At 39.1% G+C, this 15,987-nt stretch overlaps 1 protein-coding gene across 1 annotated transcript in view; it reads left to right on the top strand.

Moving 5' to 3' along the window:
• Window positions 1-15,987, top strand: part of ndst1b (N-deacetylase/N-sulfotransferase (heparan glucosaminyl) 1b) — a 68,582-nt gene that overhangs the window by 19,146 nt on the left and 33,449 nt on the right. The window contains exon 2 of the mRNA XM_056730980.1: window positions 3,003-3,112. The gene's annotated coding sequence lies outside the window, so the exon portion shown is untranslated. The remainder of the gene's footprint in view (window positions 1-3,002; window positions 3,113-15,987) is intronic.

The raw sequence follows: 15,987 nt of genomic DNA on the forward strand, positions 1-15,987 counted from the left end.
CTTCTCCAACTTTTAAGACAGGCCGTCTAATTCCAAAACCCTGCTTGATGCATTAATGTAAAAATTCATTGTGTATTCTCCATTAAATCCATTCATAAATATGTCTGTTTGGCAAAGAATTTATATTAATAATATCAGATGCAGCTCTGAGACTTCTGCGCTGTGTGATTGAAAATCTGCATTGGAATGACCCATTTTTTTAAGTGAAAATGTTATTCCCTGAAGATATTGTAATATAAGGCTTATTCAGCCTTTTTTCTTGGCTGTTAAATTGCTCCCACATGTGATTATTAACACAGTGCATCCTTTCATGGCATAGCCTGTATGTTACTGCAGATGTGCCCTCCGTACCGGCTGTCGCCCTCCTCATGAGACTGAACTCTGCTGTTTATTTCCTCCATATGGTCTCCAATAAGCAGCCTTATTAATTACTTTGCGATTCTTTCTTTATTTTTCATTCCTGAATCATTCGAGAATAATTGCATTTTGCTTTAACCTATTCCTTGCGTTGGCTACCATAAGGCTTCACATTGTTACTCGTGCTGCCTGTGAGGTACTAGTAATCTCACTTAAGAACTCATGTGTTTGCATTTGTTCACAGAAGCGGAGCCTGCAGCAGTTGTGCGAGCAGGTGAGGAACGGCCTCAGCTGTTCAGACAGACACCAATGAAGTGTGAAGTTGTTATTTTGGGCTCCCTTCCTCCCGCTCACCTAGACTCTGTTTTGCTGCTTTGTAAGTGGCTCTCGACCAACAGCAGAGATATTAGGGCCTCGGTCCTGAACAGCTGCAGTAACATTTCTTTCAGCCCGTGATCTCGTCTGTCACTCGGCAGGACCGGCGTTGATTTCATGCGCCTCTGATTCTGATCCTCCTCTCGAGATCTTTACGCGAGGCTCTTGATTAGAGAGGGGTCATTAGAGCGGAGCGCGATTGTCTCCGCTCGAGCGATCCCGGCATTCCGTTGGCTATCTCACGCCCCGCTTTGGTTGAACCCAAGAGGGCCGTTGTGATGTTAACTCCCATGGCCCGCTTTGCCGTGAGGTTTTAGGAGGACGTGTGGATTTTCCGTGCCTTCCTACCAGAATGACAGACCGGGAGATATTACTTTCTTTGGTGGAACTGGTTGGCTGGACCAAAGCTGTTGTGGTGTCATTGCCAATCTCTTGATGGCTCCAATCCAGCCGCTCGTATTCAGCGTTTTTTTCTTCCCGCTGCTGTAAAATGGCCTCGCTAAGATAATGTATCTTTTTCAAGATAAAATGAACATCTAAGCACTGATATTGATGTCGAGTTTTCTCCATTTGCAGGAGCTGCTTGTTCTCGTTTTCTTCTGTCAAGGGCTACAATGCGTACTGTATCTTATCCATGAAAGCTCAATTTAAAGAGGTTGCTAGTCCTCCGGCAGCTCCGGTAGGAACTGGATAGATTGACCTGTGCTTGCAGGAGCCGTGGAGCATCAAAGCAGGGCAAATTCTGCTTGCATTATTCATATATTGTGTTCTGCGGGTTGCTCACTTAGAAACTGGATTTAGATACTTGGAATAATTTTTTTGATGTGCACTGTAACACCAGCCGCCCAGTGAACAGTGAGTTTTTTTATTGCTGGATTATATGGAACGTAATGATATATTAATGATAATTTTGTCTACTAGTCCGTTAAAAAAAAAATTAACATCCCGTATAGCATCATCGTTGTCGTTTAAAGGGACAGTTCAAAATTCTGTTATCGTTTATTTACGAGTTGTTCCAAAACTGTTTACATTTCCTTGTTCTGATGCTTGTAACCATATAGTTCTTGGCCACCATTGACAAACAAAGTAGGAAAAATTACTACGGACGCACAGATACCAAGCTTATGTACCTGTATTGACACACCGATACCAAAGACCGATGCCTCATGTGACATACATGGAGCCCTATGATTTCCGCAATTTTAAAATACGGATGGAATCGAGGAATACAAGCATAAAAACTGAATTTCTGTATAACACGGAATGGCACGGAATCTGGCAAATATATTATTCCTAACAAGGAATGAGCGCTGAACAGCTTATCGCTTGCGTTAAACGTAAAGAGTGGTTGCGTGTTCTGAACACGTGATGCTTGTGGAGCTTTCAGCACAAGCGTTTCACTGCACGAGGACACGAACACGTAAACAGCATCGTAGGCAATCCGTCAAAATAAATCAGATTAACTTAAACAAACGCTCTTTGCGGGGTCCTGTCAAAATAAAAGTCTGGTTAACTTGAAGAAGTTAGAACAGACTCACATTTTACCACACTACCCCTTTTTTTTTATAATTTGACAACAGACTAGATTGTTTACTTTATTAAACTGAATTAAATGTGCTGGTAAAAGTGTGCTGATTGTCATAAAAAAAAACTTAATTAAAACATAATACTTCAATTTAAGTAGACCTAAAAACAAAAGAAAATGTGTCTTATTTACAAAGTTTTGCATTATACAGGCATCGGTATGGGTATTGGTATTAGTGAGTCCCAGAAGAAAAATATCCGTATTTGTACTCGACCTTTAAAACATGGTATCGGTGCATCCCTTAAAATTACAATGGTTGTCGAAAGTCCACAGAACTGTTTGCTTGACTACATTCTTCAGCATATCATCTTTTGTGTCAAACAGAACAAAGCCATTTATAAAGAAATGTTTCCTACTATGGTAGTCAGCAACTGTTTGGTTACAAGCATTCTTCCAAATATCTTTCTCTATTCTTGTTCTTCAGAACAATTAAATGTATGCCAATTTTGAATAACCTTAGAGTGAGTAAATAATTTTTTGGTTTTTGGGTGAACTTTCCCTTTAAGATCACATTTCAGCATATTCAGCACATTTTTCCCCGTTTCGCTTATGAAACATACTTTACATTTTTTGTAATTGAATTAAGGCCAGTTTATCAGCAGAAAATAATTATTCTGCCCACCAGCATGTCTCTGAGGTTCCTCTTATTGCTTTGTTAATCGATGCTCCCTGATTCGTTTTGCAGGAACGCCCGCAGCGTCTCCAAAGACTCACCTGCAGATCCGCAGCTAAGACAATTCGAGCCACTTTTGATGAGATTCTGGGAGGACCGTTGGCTCACACTGTCAATCGAAGGTAGGAAGAAGCGAGTCAGGGTTTATTGCTTTACCAGGTGGAACATTGCACGCTCATTAAGTTGTTGTGTGGCCCTGCTGTTTTTTGTAATGCGCTCGCTTTATGTCTGTCAGAAGACGCGACACTGAGTAAACAGAATTTAGAAAGCCCCTTAATCAGGAGTGACTTTACGTGCTTTACTAAGTGCAGATGTGAAAACTTGTTTAATGCTTTTACCCATATTGGGAGCACACAGTGTCTTTAAAATGTATGAACCATGGCACTTATAATGGTAGGACTGGTTCATTTGCCAGCTGATAAGTGAACACTTAACAGCTCCAGACTGCAGCTTTAGAGGATCGATAAATTACAACGTTCAGACTCCAATGAGTATTGTGAGGCTTTTTATGGATGCGGCATAGAAGATCTATTGTTAGAAGTTGACACTGTGATATTAGGAAACATACAATTAATCTGATTTATATATTTATTACAATGTTTTATCACTTTGTTATACTTTAATATACTTTTTAATGGCATGATTCTTTAGTTTAATTTCACAATCGCATATGTAAACGGTAATTTACATTCAACCAGACAGCGTGGTCAAAACCCACATGAAACTAATGCAAACCTTACGACAGTGGTTCTCAAACGTTTTCGGTATAAGGCCCCCCTTTGTGTAGGGTGCATCGCTTTGTGGCCCCAAAATAAAGAATTATCAACCTAAGAATTTTAATTAAACCAATAATATATTCTATTAGGGCTGGGTGGTATGACTGAATATTCCGTTACTTTGTAACAAAATGACAATGAAAGAGGTTTTTCTAGTCCGTGTATTCCGCTGAATGTAAATAAGTAGGCGTGGTTAACTCGGTGCTCTGCAAGTTTGCTGTTATGATGAGAAATAAACATGTGAAGTAATCTACCCATAACAAGTGAACAAATCAAATATTCTTTTGACCTTCTTAAGTCTGTAGCTTCCTGATCGGCTCCAGTCCAGTCCACTGCTCACCCCCAACGCTCGTGCAGGGGTGCAGGGATCTGCGCGTGCATATAAAAAAAGCTCATTCTCTCGTATTGTAGACGTCAGGTTGGTTTGTAAAGCTGTTAATAGTTTTAATAAAGTTTAATTTTAGGCGAGCCGAGTCTAAACTTGCGCAATGATGCTTGTCGCCTGAGTAACTTTAAAGTGATGCGCTTCAACGTGAGTCGCAGTACAAGGACAAGCGCGAGAATGAGCAAACCTAAAGACAGATTCGCAACATAGTAACAGTGCGCATCTATTACAGAGCGAAGAGCGATTAAGACTTACAGACTCCATGAACACCAGTCATATAGGCCACAACTGTATACATATTTGTGTATATTTATCTTCTGGCTGTCTTCTGGTGAAATATATTAGTACCGTGGAATAAAATTACTAATTTCTTGAAATAGATTTTTGGTCATTCCGCCCACCCCTATATTCTTTTATATAATGCTGGAACATAAATTAATTTGGCTCATGGTCTTATTTGTCTAATGTTTGATTGCACGACATGAATGATATATTTCTATATTGCATAACATGCCAGAAAAACCCCCAGATCAATCTTTGGGCCCCCAGTTTGAGAACCACTGTGTTACATTGCTTTCTTTCTTAAAGCAAGACACAAAGTTTAAAAGAGATGAAAACGTAGTTTGGCTTCATATGGAAGATGCTGGTCTGCTTCCAGCATCATGTCTCAATCCATTCCCCTCTCTTGCTCTTCCCAATGATGGCTTGTACTACCTCTGTTGTTGTGTTAGTAAAACAGTGGCAAATGGCCAGAACTGTAATAACATTTCCTCATTTTGTCTCTGCTGTGTTAACACCCAAGTATGTCTGTGAGGGCAGATCTATAGAGGCCAATGTCATAGTCAGAAAGAACTAAGATCATCAGGGTTTTAAGCAGAACGTATGAGAGACCCTTGAGTCACACTATTGGCAGCTGCCTGCATTTCCGATCAGCCGAAGACAGAAACCGATACTGCTGGTTTCATCTGCAACAGAGCGGCACTGTCTCACTTTTGTGATCCTTATCCCGCTTCTGAGAATGCGTGGAAAATAAACCTGAAAATCTGTAGCATTCAGATTCCAATGTTATTTTGTTTTGCTTTTAGCCGTGTTGGTGATTCGACTTCAAATTCCTCATATCATGGCTGTAAAAATGTTCTAATGTTTGTTTTGTAGTAACATTCCTACACATACACAGGCGTGTAATTAAGCTAATGGGGTGCAAACTCACGGGCTTCATTGATCTTGGCATCGACCTCTCTTTTGTTTTTCACCTTATGATGGAAAATCAAGGTGGGGTTAAATGATAAACTTGCGTAAATAATTTAAAGTCACAGGCAGAATTCAATTATTAATAGGTGAAAAAGGCATCTCTCAGAAGTGGTTTTGTGCGTAGAGATGAGGTCTTATCAACCCGTATTTCCTCTTGACAAGGAAGAACGCTACATTAACTTTAATGTTGTGTAATGTGGTTTATTTTTTCTCAAAATTTTAATTGTATTACATTTATTTGGGGCTGTGTCCACCAAGGCGTTTCTGCCGGCATATGGGGTGTTTTCAATCGTTTTCAACAGAAACGGCACGTTGTTTTATAGCAGCTTATATTCTTTTCTGCTGGCTTGAACAAATGCTCGATGTTAATGGGCCCGCCGCATTGACGATTTGAAAATAAACATCTCTGCTATGAATGAAAGAGCAGTCTGCGTATTAAACTAGGTTGGAGCCTTCTGTGAATTTGGTAAGGCAAGTTACTTCACACATTATCAGGAAATATCAAGCGATCTCTAACAAAGCAATAGTGACTCACCGTACAGATATTTTTACTCGCATAAGTTTGCACTGAAGGTTGCCGGTTCGATTCTCAGGGCTGGCGGGTAATGACTGAGGTGCCCATAAGCAAGGCACCTTACCCCTACTTGCTCCACGGGTGCTGCAGTGATAGCTGCCTACTGCTCCGGGTGTGTATGTGTTTTCACAACTTTTTGAAAAAATCTTTGCGACTGTGTTCTTCCACAACCGGGCACTGCACAATATTTTCCGTTCTTCAACGGCATGTTTATTGCTTGGTGGCTCTATCTGGTTCCGCACCACTTGTTTTACTTAAGTACTGTCATGCACAAACCAGTGGGCGGGGCTAGAGAAGTAGTTGTTGATATTCTTCTGTGAAGGCGGTGTTCAACCTATCAATGACGTCATAGATAGGTGCATTTCAAGACCTGGTGTTCGCTGGGCCTGGTGTCAATAAAAGTTGTAATTTCAGTAACAAGGGCGTTTTCAGTTCTGACACTTACAAGATGTTCGCTTAAATACAACAAAACTCGATTAAAATTGATGTCTTAATTCATTTAAATGATGCTAGTTAACTTATATTCACACAATGAAATCAATTCTTTTTGTTTTAATGTAATTTTTCAGTGCTTATTATAAAATATTTATCCGTGTGTATAATGCATATAAATAACTATTTATATTTAAATAACGCTTTCTTATCTGTATGGGAATACTTCATTTATGATTGACATTTGCTTAACTTTCAGATCACACCCTGCTTATCCATCTTAAGAGATGATTCAATATGACCATATGTATTTTATCGTGAGTCAGATGGCCTGATATAAAAGACATATTGAATTTAGAACCACTTTTGAAAGCTGCCCAAATCTGGTGTAATGTGTTTTATGCTGTCTACATGAAGTAAGATCTGATCTGCGCTAGATTCCGACTAATGGCTTGACTTTTACGTGATGTGAGATGAGTCAGAAGTGGATGGACTGGCAAGGTCTTCGAGTACTTTGTGCTACATTGGCCTAATGAAAGCTCATCATACTTTATCTGAAAGATCTATGACTAAACATAATGCTCAACTCTCAGCTGGAACTTGAACTTCTCTTGCCACGGAGTTGACTTTGTCTTTTTGATGGAGTACGCTATTACACACCTGCGTGAGAAAAGATGTTCAGAAAATGTGTTCAGACTGTGGTAAATTGCAAAATGTAATTGTGCACCTTAAAGGATTATCTTCACCAACAGATGGATTCCACTAGCATGGGTTGTGGTTTCAACACTAATGATTTTAGTAGATAAGCATCTTAACAACCCAAGGAGTTTTGTCAATCAATGGTTCATGTAAATGTCTCTGTGTGTTGTACTGTATGCAGTTAATTATGCACCAGAGATTATTCGCTTTAGACAATGGCAATGCCAAGAGCACTAGACTTGTGCCATTCTTGCCTTTTGTAAAAATGCTTTTAAATGTAAATGCAAACCTACAACTGTTGTGGAGGGGCCTAGATCATGTCTATGAATACTAATTGGTGTCTTTTGAGCAAATTTACTCTGGCTACACGGTACCAGCTTACCCTCTTGATCATCCTTTTTTGTCTCACTCTCTCGCTCCTTCGCTCTCTCTCCACTTTACTTTGTCTCTCTTTTTCTTATTCTTTTTAGTGATCATCTCAGCAGTGGTCAAGGTGACGGTTTGTGTGCCTGTCTTCAGACAGATTCTGTGCATGGCCGCACAATATGGCCGAATAATATAGTGATTGTTTTGTTAAATGTTGCGTTGCTGTAATATTTATGTTATTTAAGTAGCATCTCATGTTGTTGCTCTTTTGATAAAGGATAAAAATAATACCCTCTACCACGTTTAGAGACCATTTAGTAGCATATATCACCCCCTTTGTGTAGGGTGTGCATTGCTTTGTGCCACCCCAAATAAAGACTTGAATCTTAAACTTATGATTAAAAACATATTCAGTTATACAATACTGGAATATTGATTCTTTTGGTTGGAGGTCTTATTTTTCTGAAGTTTGATCACATAAAATGTATGATAAGTTTCTATATTTCATTAATTATCACAAAACCGGTGCCCCCCCGGATCCATCTTGGGGCCCCCCTGGGGACCACGGCCCCTAGAACCCCTGGCATATACATATTTAAATTTAAAACAATTTGTTGAATTATTAAATTCTGTCGTAATCACAATTTTTGTGCACTGTGCTTCTGCATAGGTTTGACTGACACCACCTTGGCTCAGTTTATGGCCTCGGTTAGTTTGTTCAGGGAAATGAAGGTGTGATGTCAAACAGCTGACAGCTGCATATTGGCGGAGCCCTCAGATGGCTTTCCAAACTCGACAAAGATTTTTTCTGACAAAGTAGTGTCTACACATGACCTGGGTGGTCATGGGTCCTGCACAGTTGAGGTTCAAAACTTAATGGGATCACTGGCATTTGGCTTCACAAAGCAGAAAGCAGAGTTTTTGTACTATGCTTCTGTTGTGCAGCATTTGTGTGTGGCTTTAATCTTATGCGGTAGCTACTAGGTAAAGACTATGTACCTATCTACAGATTGTGTGCTGAATCCAGTTGCTGTTTATCTGTGCTGTCATTCAGTTACTGTCGATGCTTACGTGCAAGCCATACTGATTTATGAATGTGAGGAGAGTAAAGGACTGTTCAAATCAAAAATGATGACTATAAATATAAAGCAAAAAAAACATTATAGAATAGAATCAGAAGCGTAATCGTTATTTTCGTGTATATACAAATATGTCACACATGCTACAGAAAAATCAGTTTGTACTACAAATAAATTTAATTGTGTAGCACGTGTGCGATACAGGTTGGCAGGTGCATTAGACAGAGCCCAAGCTTGTGAGAAGTGCGTTTATCGTTGTGCTTGTTCGTGTGTGAGGTTCACTAATGGCACACTACTGTTTATTTTCGTTTTGCGATTAAAACTTGTTTTCCAGCTGCATGGAGTCCATTGATCTAGAACCCCATGATCTGCGCGATGTGGGAAAACATGGAAGGAATCACAAAAACAGAATTCTACTATTTAGGGATGTCTTCTGCTTGTTCTGCGTGTCTATGAGTGAATTTGTTGCACACTTTAACATGCTTCAAGCTTGGCACTTGTGGATTTGTCTGTATCTTACTGTACAGGCACATGAACGTCATCCACAGAGTTGTTCTAGATTCATTTTTTCGAACATTTCTCAGTTTGTGTGAAGCCACTGTTAAACAAGCTGAAGCTCAAGCGTCTTTGCGACCATGCACAAAATAAAAATCTGCTTAATCTGAACCAAATGATAAAATCATTAACTAGTAAATTTATAAACTCTAGTAATCACTATAGTATACTTAAATATAAACTGTAGTCATGTTCAAATATACTATAGTATTTACTAAAGTAGACAGCTGTAAAATTCTTGAGTACTATAGTATACATTATTTGAATGGACAATTGTATTTAGAGCATTGAAAATACAAAAAATGATATGGCCCTAATTTATCCATTTGTATTACGTTAATGTTCTTTTTACCAGTTACCTGTCTATTTACATGATGACAGGCACTGATGATAACATGTGCTACAACTGTTTGGCCTACAAAACTTCAAAACTCTGTAGCGCTGATGCTATGTGTAAAAAAACTTTAATTTACAGCCCTGTTCATAATTACAGTTCTTGTTCTTTTTGACCCTTAAGGTGAAAGTATGCCCTTTTTTGAGTATTCGAAATACTGACACATTAGCATTGTGACAAATTGCAATACCTCTCGTGGCCTCCAGGGGTCCAGTAAGATCTGTTAATCAAGTCATTTTGTGGATAAACGAATTACTACGTGTAATTGCGCGTACAGTACACGACTACTATTCTAGTTATTACATTTATTACGAAAGCGCACTGTACGCTGACCCCCACGTCAGCATAAAAATTTTAACACATTTCATCTGTACATTCCACTTTATTTGACAGCGACCTGCCAGCAGGTGTTGTGCAATTGTACATATGCCCTGTTCGTTCTTGTTCCCTGCACACCCCTCTGTGTGTCTCGAGCCGCTGCCCTCTAACTGTTGATTGATCGAATCTCTCTGGAGACCAACACCCATCTCTCACTTTACAGCACCTAGGGAGACTGGAAGCAGGTTGCCAGGCAGAACCACGCTGCCTCCTTTGACCTGTAGCGATGACATGGATGGAGTACGGCAACACGAGTGGTACTTTGACCCACTTTAGGAAACAGAGAAGTGTTTTAACTTAGCTCATGTCCTTTCTAGGCTGCTTAAATGGAACAAGCACCTGGTATCGATCAGTCTCTCTCATGGGCTCCACATGCTTGCACTTTGTTTCTCTGTGCAGGCATAACGCTACTAACATTCTCAGACATACGCGCTCATTCACAATTAAACAACCCCGCTTTCCTGGCAGCCCCTCGTGTTCTCTCTCCGGTCCCTGAACAATAAGCCGTCTTGACAATCTGAGCGTGCTCTCTTCACAGTCAAGGGAAATAGCTAGCAGGATGCATGAGCCTGCACGCTTCAAGTGCTCAAATGTTCTCCATTGAGGGCGGGGACCAGAAATAAGATGCGTGTTGGGATTTTCTCTAAAAATCAAGGATTGCACACAATGCTCAACTAATCTAATGGTTATTCAAGAATAATTATATTTTTAAAAGTGTGTTCTTGGAGTCAATCGAGTATAGATCCATACATTTTTGGTGCACTATCCGTTTAAAACCCAAGCATCTCACTGTTTTTAAATGCATGCTAGGGCTGTCAAACGATTAATCGCATCCAAAATAAAAGATTGTGTTTACATATTATATGTCTGTGTACGGTACATAATAATTTTGTATTTATAAGCAAAAAACTTACACATACATATATATATATATATATATATATATATATATATATATATATTTAGGAAATATATAGATGTATTTATAGTTACAAATAGTTGAAATTGTAAATACATTTTAATAATTTTTATATTTCTAAAATATCTAATTGTGTTTGTATGCATTTATAAATACAAAATTAATATGTGCAGTACACACACAAATGTATGTGTCCCTGCATGTGAAAACCAGGATAAAGTTGGAAAATCTTATTCTGAGAAAACGAGCACCCAAGTTTGATTTCAACAATTAATTCCATTATCTTTTCAATATTTAACATGGTCTTACTCGCTCAATAATAAAGATATCAAGGTTATATTTTAACAGAATGTTCATCATATTATTTATAATGGTTTTATGACAATAACAGAAAATCACAAATAAATAACTTTAGCTGTTTTTTTTTTACAGGCAGGGTCACATATTATGTAAACACAAACTTTTATTCTGGATGCAATTAATTACAATCCTTTGACATCCCTGCCAGCAACACACCCAAACCAGCCTAAACAGGGAATTCATAAGACCGATTAGTTGATTTGTCATTCAGGTAACTCACCGACTAGTGCGTTTTAAAATATGCCGTTCTGCGCATCCCTTGTGAAATTGTTTTCCCCTGTAACACTCCGTGAAGACGCTGCTGTTTCACTCTTTTGCTCTTTTCCTCCCGAGCTGCTGTTCAACTCAATTATCTGATTCGCTGAGTATTCTATTCCACTCTCATAATGTGCCATACTATTAGGATGCTCTGCATGCTGTGGGGGAATGAGGCCTGCAGGTCTTGCCCGCGGGAGCCATCCTTCATCCAGGAGAGCTCAGAGCTGACCCAAAATGTATAGAATCCTCACGTTTCCATATGATCCTTTTATGTCATCGCTTGATTATCCCTCTAGGTGTAATTGCTACTCAAGCATTATTGTTACGGGTGTACAAACAATCTTGAGGATATTGAACGGCAGCATATTTGTGCTATAACCTGAACATGGTTGCTCAAAGTAATTGTGTTTGTTTAAAGCCGCAATCCACAACTTTTGCTTTTATGTTTGAAACCTAAAATTACAGGTTACTTTACGCATACATCTTTACATGGAGCGAATGTATATGATGTTAAACTTGCACTGTTTAAAGGGGTCAGAGTCAGAAACGGCGTTTCAGAGAGGTGGGGCAAAGAGGAGATACAAACATGCACGGTATGTGGAAAATACAGCGTTTTTTAAGCTTAAATTGTGTATACACATTACATTGCATTTTAACAAACGATAATATTTGTTTTAGCCGTGTCATTTGGACCCTTTAAGGAATAATCATGATGAATCGCATCCAGAACAATAGTTTTGTTTAAACATAATATAATATATTGTTATAAATATTTTTATTTTTCTTAAATGTATGGGTATGTGCTTATGGATACCAAATTAATATGCGCAGTGCACAAACATACTTTTATTTTGATTAATCGTTGAACAGCCCCATGTCAAACGTACAGAAAATGAGCACATTTCATAACCAGTACCAAGTCACATTTCTTATCGCTTCTCCTCCAGAGGTGTTTCCATGCTCTTCATTCCTCGGTGGAAATGGTCTTCAGCTGAAAACCCATCCAATACGTGTCCATCATCTCCTACCCATCACGTATGGTTTGGTCATTGACATTTAGGCCATTCCAAACCCGACTGCTCTCGGGTGATGACTCTAAGCATGCTGGGCCGACAAAAGTGAATGTGATGACTTCTCTCAGTATAGATTCCCCCTCACTGAGAAGATGTTGCCTTCACAGTAGCATGAAAGCTGGACTTGACTTAGCACCCTAACTGTGAAACCACTTAGCGGATTTCAGCCTCTCAAATGTCAGTCCTGTACCCCTGGGATGTGTTGCAGTGATGGTATTTTATAAATAACATTATTGAGCACTTTATCCTTTCTCAGCAGAGCGGGTAGTACTTCTTTCTTAAGAAGTTATAAGCTGTGATGACGTGAGGTTGACCGGTTTATCAAAGTCTTTTTTGGGGGGTTACAGAAGACATACAGTAGTTTACCCCGAAATGATTTTTTATCTTTTATTCACCCTCGTGTCATTCCAATCCTGTATGACTTCATATTTTCTGAGGAACAAAAACATTTTGAAAATTAGATTTCCATTGTATGGGACACAAAACAAGACATTTCTTAAAATATCTTCATTTATGTTTAGTTGTCAGTTCGATCCTATTTGAAGTCGACTGCTGTTTTCAAGCATCCTGTTTTGAGGGTTGTTATTTTAAGTGTCAAGTAAAAAATAGTCAAACTTTTGAAAATCTGTCATGACTCTTGCTTTCTTGCATCTGCTCCTTATGTAGGATCTGGATTGAAACCTGTCTAATTCTTTAAATTGAATGCCAATTGGTTGACCATTTGTTTGGACAACCCACAGACAAGTTTCCTCCCAGTTTTAAGACATCTTTACCCGTTTAGTTAAAGAATGAGATTTTTCTCATACAAATCTAGGACTGCTTCTCATCGATCAGTAAGCCATATGGTTGAGCGTCCTCATGATTTTCTGCATCTTTCCAGCAGCGCACAGTGAGCCAAGTCTCACTGATGACTCAATGCGTCACTGGGATTAAAACTAGCTGGACGTGAAGTCCTACCGTTTCTGGCAGCGAGCATTCACGCTTTAGCTGCTAGAACATGCGAGAAGCCAATGGCAATTACGGAGCGGCTTTTGCTGAGCATAGCAAGCATTTTAAACCCATAAGCCAAGAAACTTTTTTGGGGGGGTATATTTTTTCTATTTTTGCACTGGTCCACTGGTGTTGACGTTTTAAGATGCTCATCTCTGCAAGAGTCGTTCCCTGCGTCTGACAAATAGCACTGCCAATTCCAGAAGAGATGCTCGCCAGAATTCCCCACTGAGACCTTGGACACACACACCGATGATCAAGGCAGTGCAAATGCCGGCGCTCCGGCGGTTGGGAAGACGTACGGTAGAATGAAGCAGGATGCTTTCAGGCTGTTTCTGTGGGTGGATGTGGATTGACGTGCATCTGCGTTCATTATCTAGTTTATTCCAGCATGATTCAGTCCTCGTGTTTTTGGCAGTAGATATGTTAGTGACTGACCATATCAGGAAGATACCACACATCTTATATTTACATTATACTGTATACTCGCATATATATGTTAAAGTATTGGGGGTTGTGAATCTGCATACACAAACCGTCTTATGTTGTGTAATGTTTACAGAGTTCTGTTCTGTTTTGTTGTCTTTTGTTTTCTCATATCAAATGTTTGAGAGACTCGGTGGAAAGTTACTTTGTTTGTCCCATCCAGTCTTGGCAGTTTAAGAGGAAATATGTCAACATTGGAAAGAACAACCACCTGGTTTTATTCTGTTATGTGGGTCATTCCTATTGATAATATGAAATGCCACCCAATTTTAATTCTAATAATTTCCCCAAGGCTGATTTTTTTAAACTAATTAGAAAAAATAAGTGCAAAACCCTCATATATTTAGCGAGTTAAATGTCAATGGATAAATTTTCTAAACCAATGTTTTGTTTTTCTAGTATTAATGTGATGTGTCCACCCTGTAATACAGTTTTGTGTCTACTTTTTTCGTTCACACATTTGTTTGCAATGCATGCTTGTTAGCGCTGTAATTCTATTGCTGTTTTGCATGTGGTTTAAGCAGAGCAAATATGCAAATTAGCACTCTTCACATACAGAGCTTGCCCTGTGGCTCGGCCTGTACCCGTGACTTTCACCACCTGGCCTACTTCTCTCTGTTTGGCATGAGAAATGGGGTGCAGAGGATGCCAGGTGCCAGAGGCACTGCCCTGCGTACTGGTCACTACACCTGTGGTGAAGCGGTAGACCTGTGGCCACCTGCTTTACCTTGATTTAACTTCAGAAATCACCATTCGGCTTCAGGGTAGGACACTTTTCTCTATGTGGAGTATCTAAACGTAGCTTGGTCAACACCTAGTGCAGTTTTATTTAGGTCACATATGTATTGGTCTGAAGACAAGGCTTATCTTCAAAGTTTTAATTGTTTCTATTTGTTTTTAATTTTTATATGTTTTACAGTATATATTCAAAGTCATAGATCTAAACAGGGTTTATCCTTTCTCCTCATTCTATGGTGTTTTTGTTATGTAGATTATATGAATGTCTTAATCTTATTATCTCAATTTTTCTTATCTTCAATTTAGCTACTATTTGTACACTAAAAAAATATTCGACACCTGGGCGGCATAAAAATACAGTCATAGATTTTTGTTGTAAGATAAAATAGCATTTTGTTATATAATTTTTACACCCAAATTGTTTATTTCTGTAATTCACAAATGCTTTATTTTTTGCATTAAACAGTCATACCAAATAATTCAGTACTATATGCAATATTATGTATAGATGTGTACGCGATCAATAAAACTTGAAATTATATTTTACTTATAAACCATTTGTGAAGCACAGGGAGTCTATGAGAGTCCTTGTAGGATCTAGATTGTTCCTCTGATGTTGGATTATCCCCATCTAAACAGATTATCGTTAGGATTTTATACATCGGGAAAAACTATCCATTTCGAAACACTGACACGTTTTGCCTAGCTGCTCTCTTTCACAGACTGCAAGTGGTTAGACTCCTTTCTTCCAGCCCAGGCATGCATTCCAACGTTTTTCCTGGAAAACACTATAAAGCCAATGAAACGCACGTGCTTTCACAAACATACTCATTCTTTTTCAGCAGTTAATCTCTGCGGCAGGCGGAGAGCCAAGCAACAACTTTATAATCACTCTGCTGAGAATTGTAAGCATGCAGGCATCAATTAAGGTGTAACGTAGAGTTTGACCCTTCTGAGATCGATGACCGGAGCTGCTCTGCTCTTCTAATTGGTAGTCTTTGTGATGAATCTCGCGAACGGCCAATCGTATTTGTTTCTTCAAAATCCAATAGAGTAAATTCACCCTCCCGGTGTTCCTCGCTCATGTCAGCATGATGCATTGCTCCTGGCTTCTCTATTACTTCTATAGCAACATCCTCTCTCTTGCTTTCTCTCCCCCTGCCTCTCTCAACCAAAATCTCTCTTTCCTGCTCTCGAAATGAAGAGGAAATCTTCTCATTCCCTGAAGCCATGAGGCATATAGAATATGCCAGAAAGATTAAGGCTCTTGGTTTTTTACCCCCC

Source organism: Triplophysa dalaica, chromosome 19 (genome assembly GCF_015846415.1).
Source record: "Triplophysa dalaica isolate WHDGS20190420 chromosome 19, ASM1584641v1, whole genome shotgun sequence".
NCBI classification, from domain to species: domain Eukaryota; kingdom Metazoa; phylum Chordata; class Actinopteri; order Cypriniformes; family Nemacheilidae; genus Triplophysa; species Triplophysa dalaica.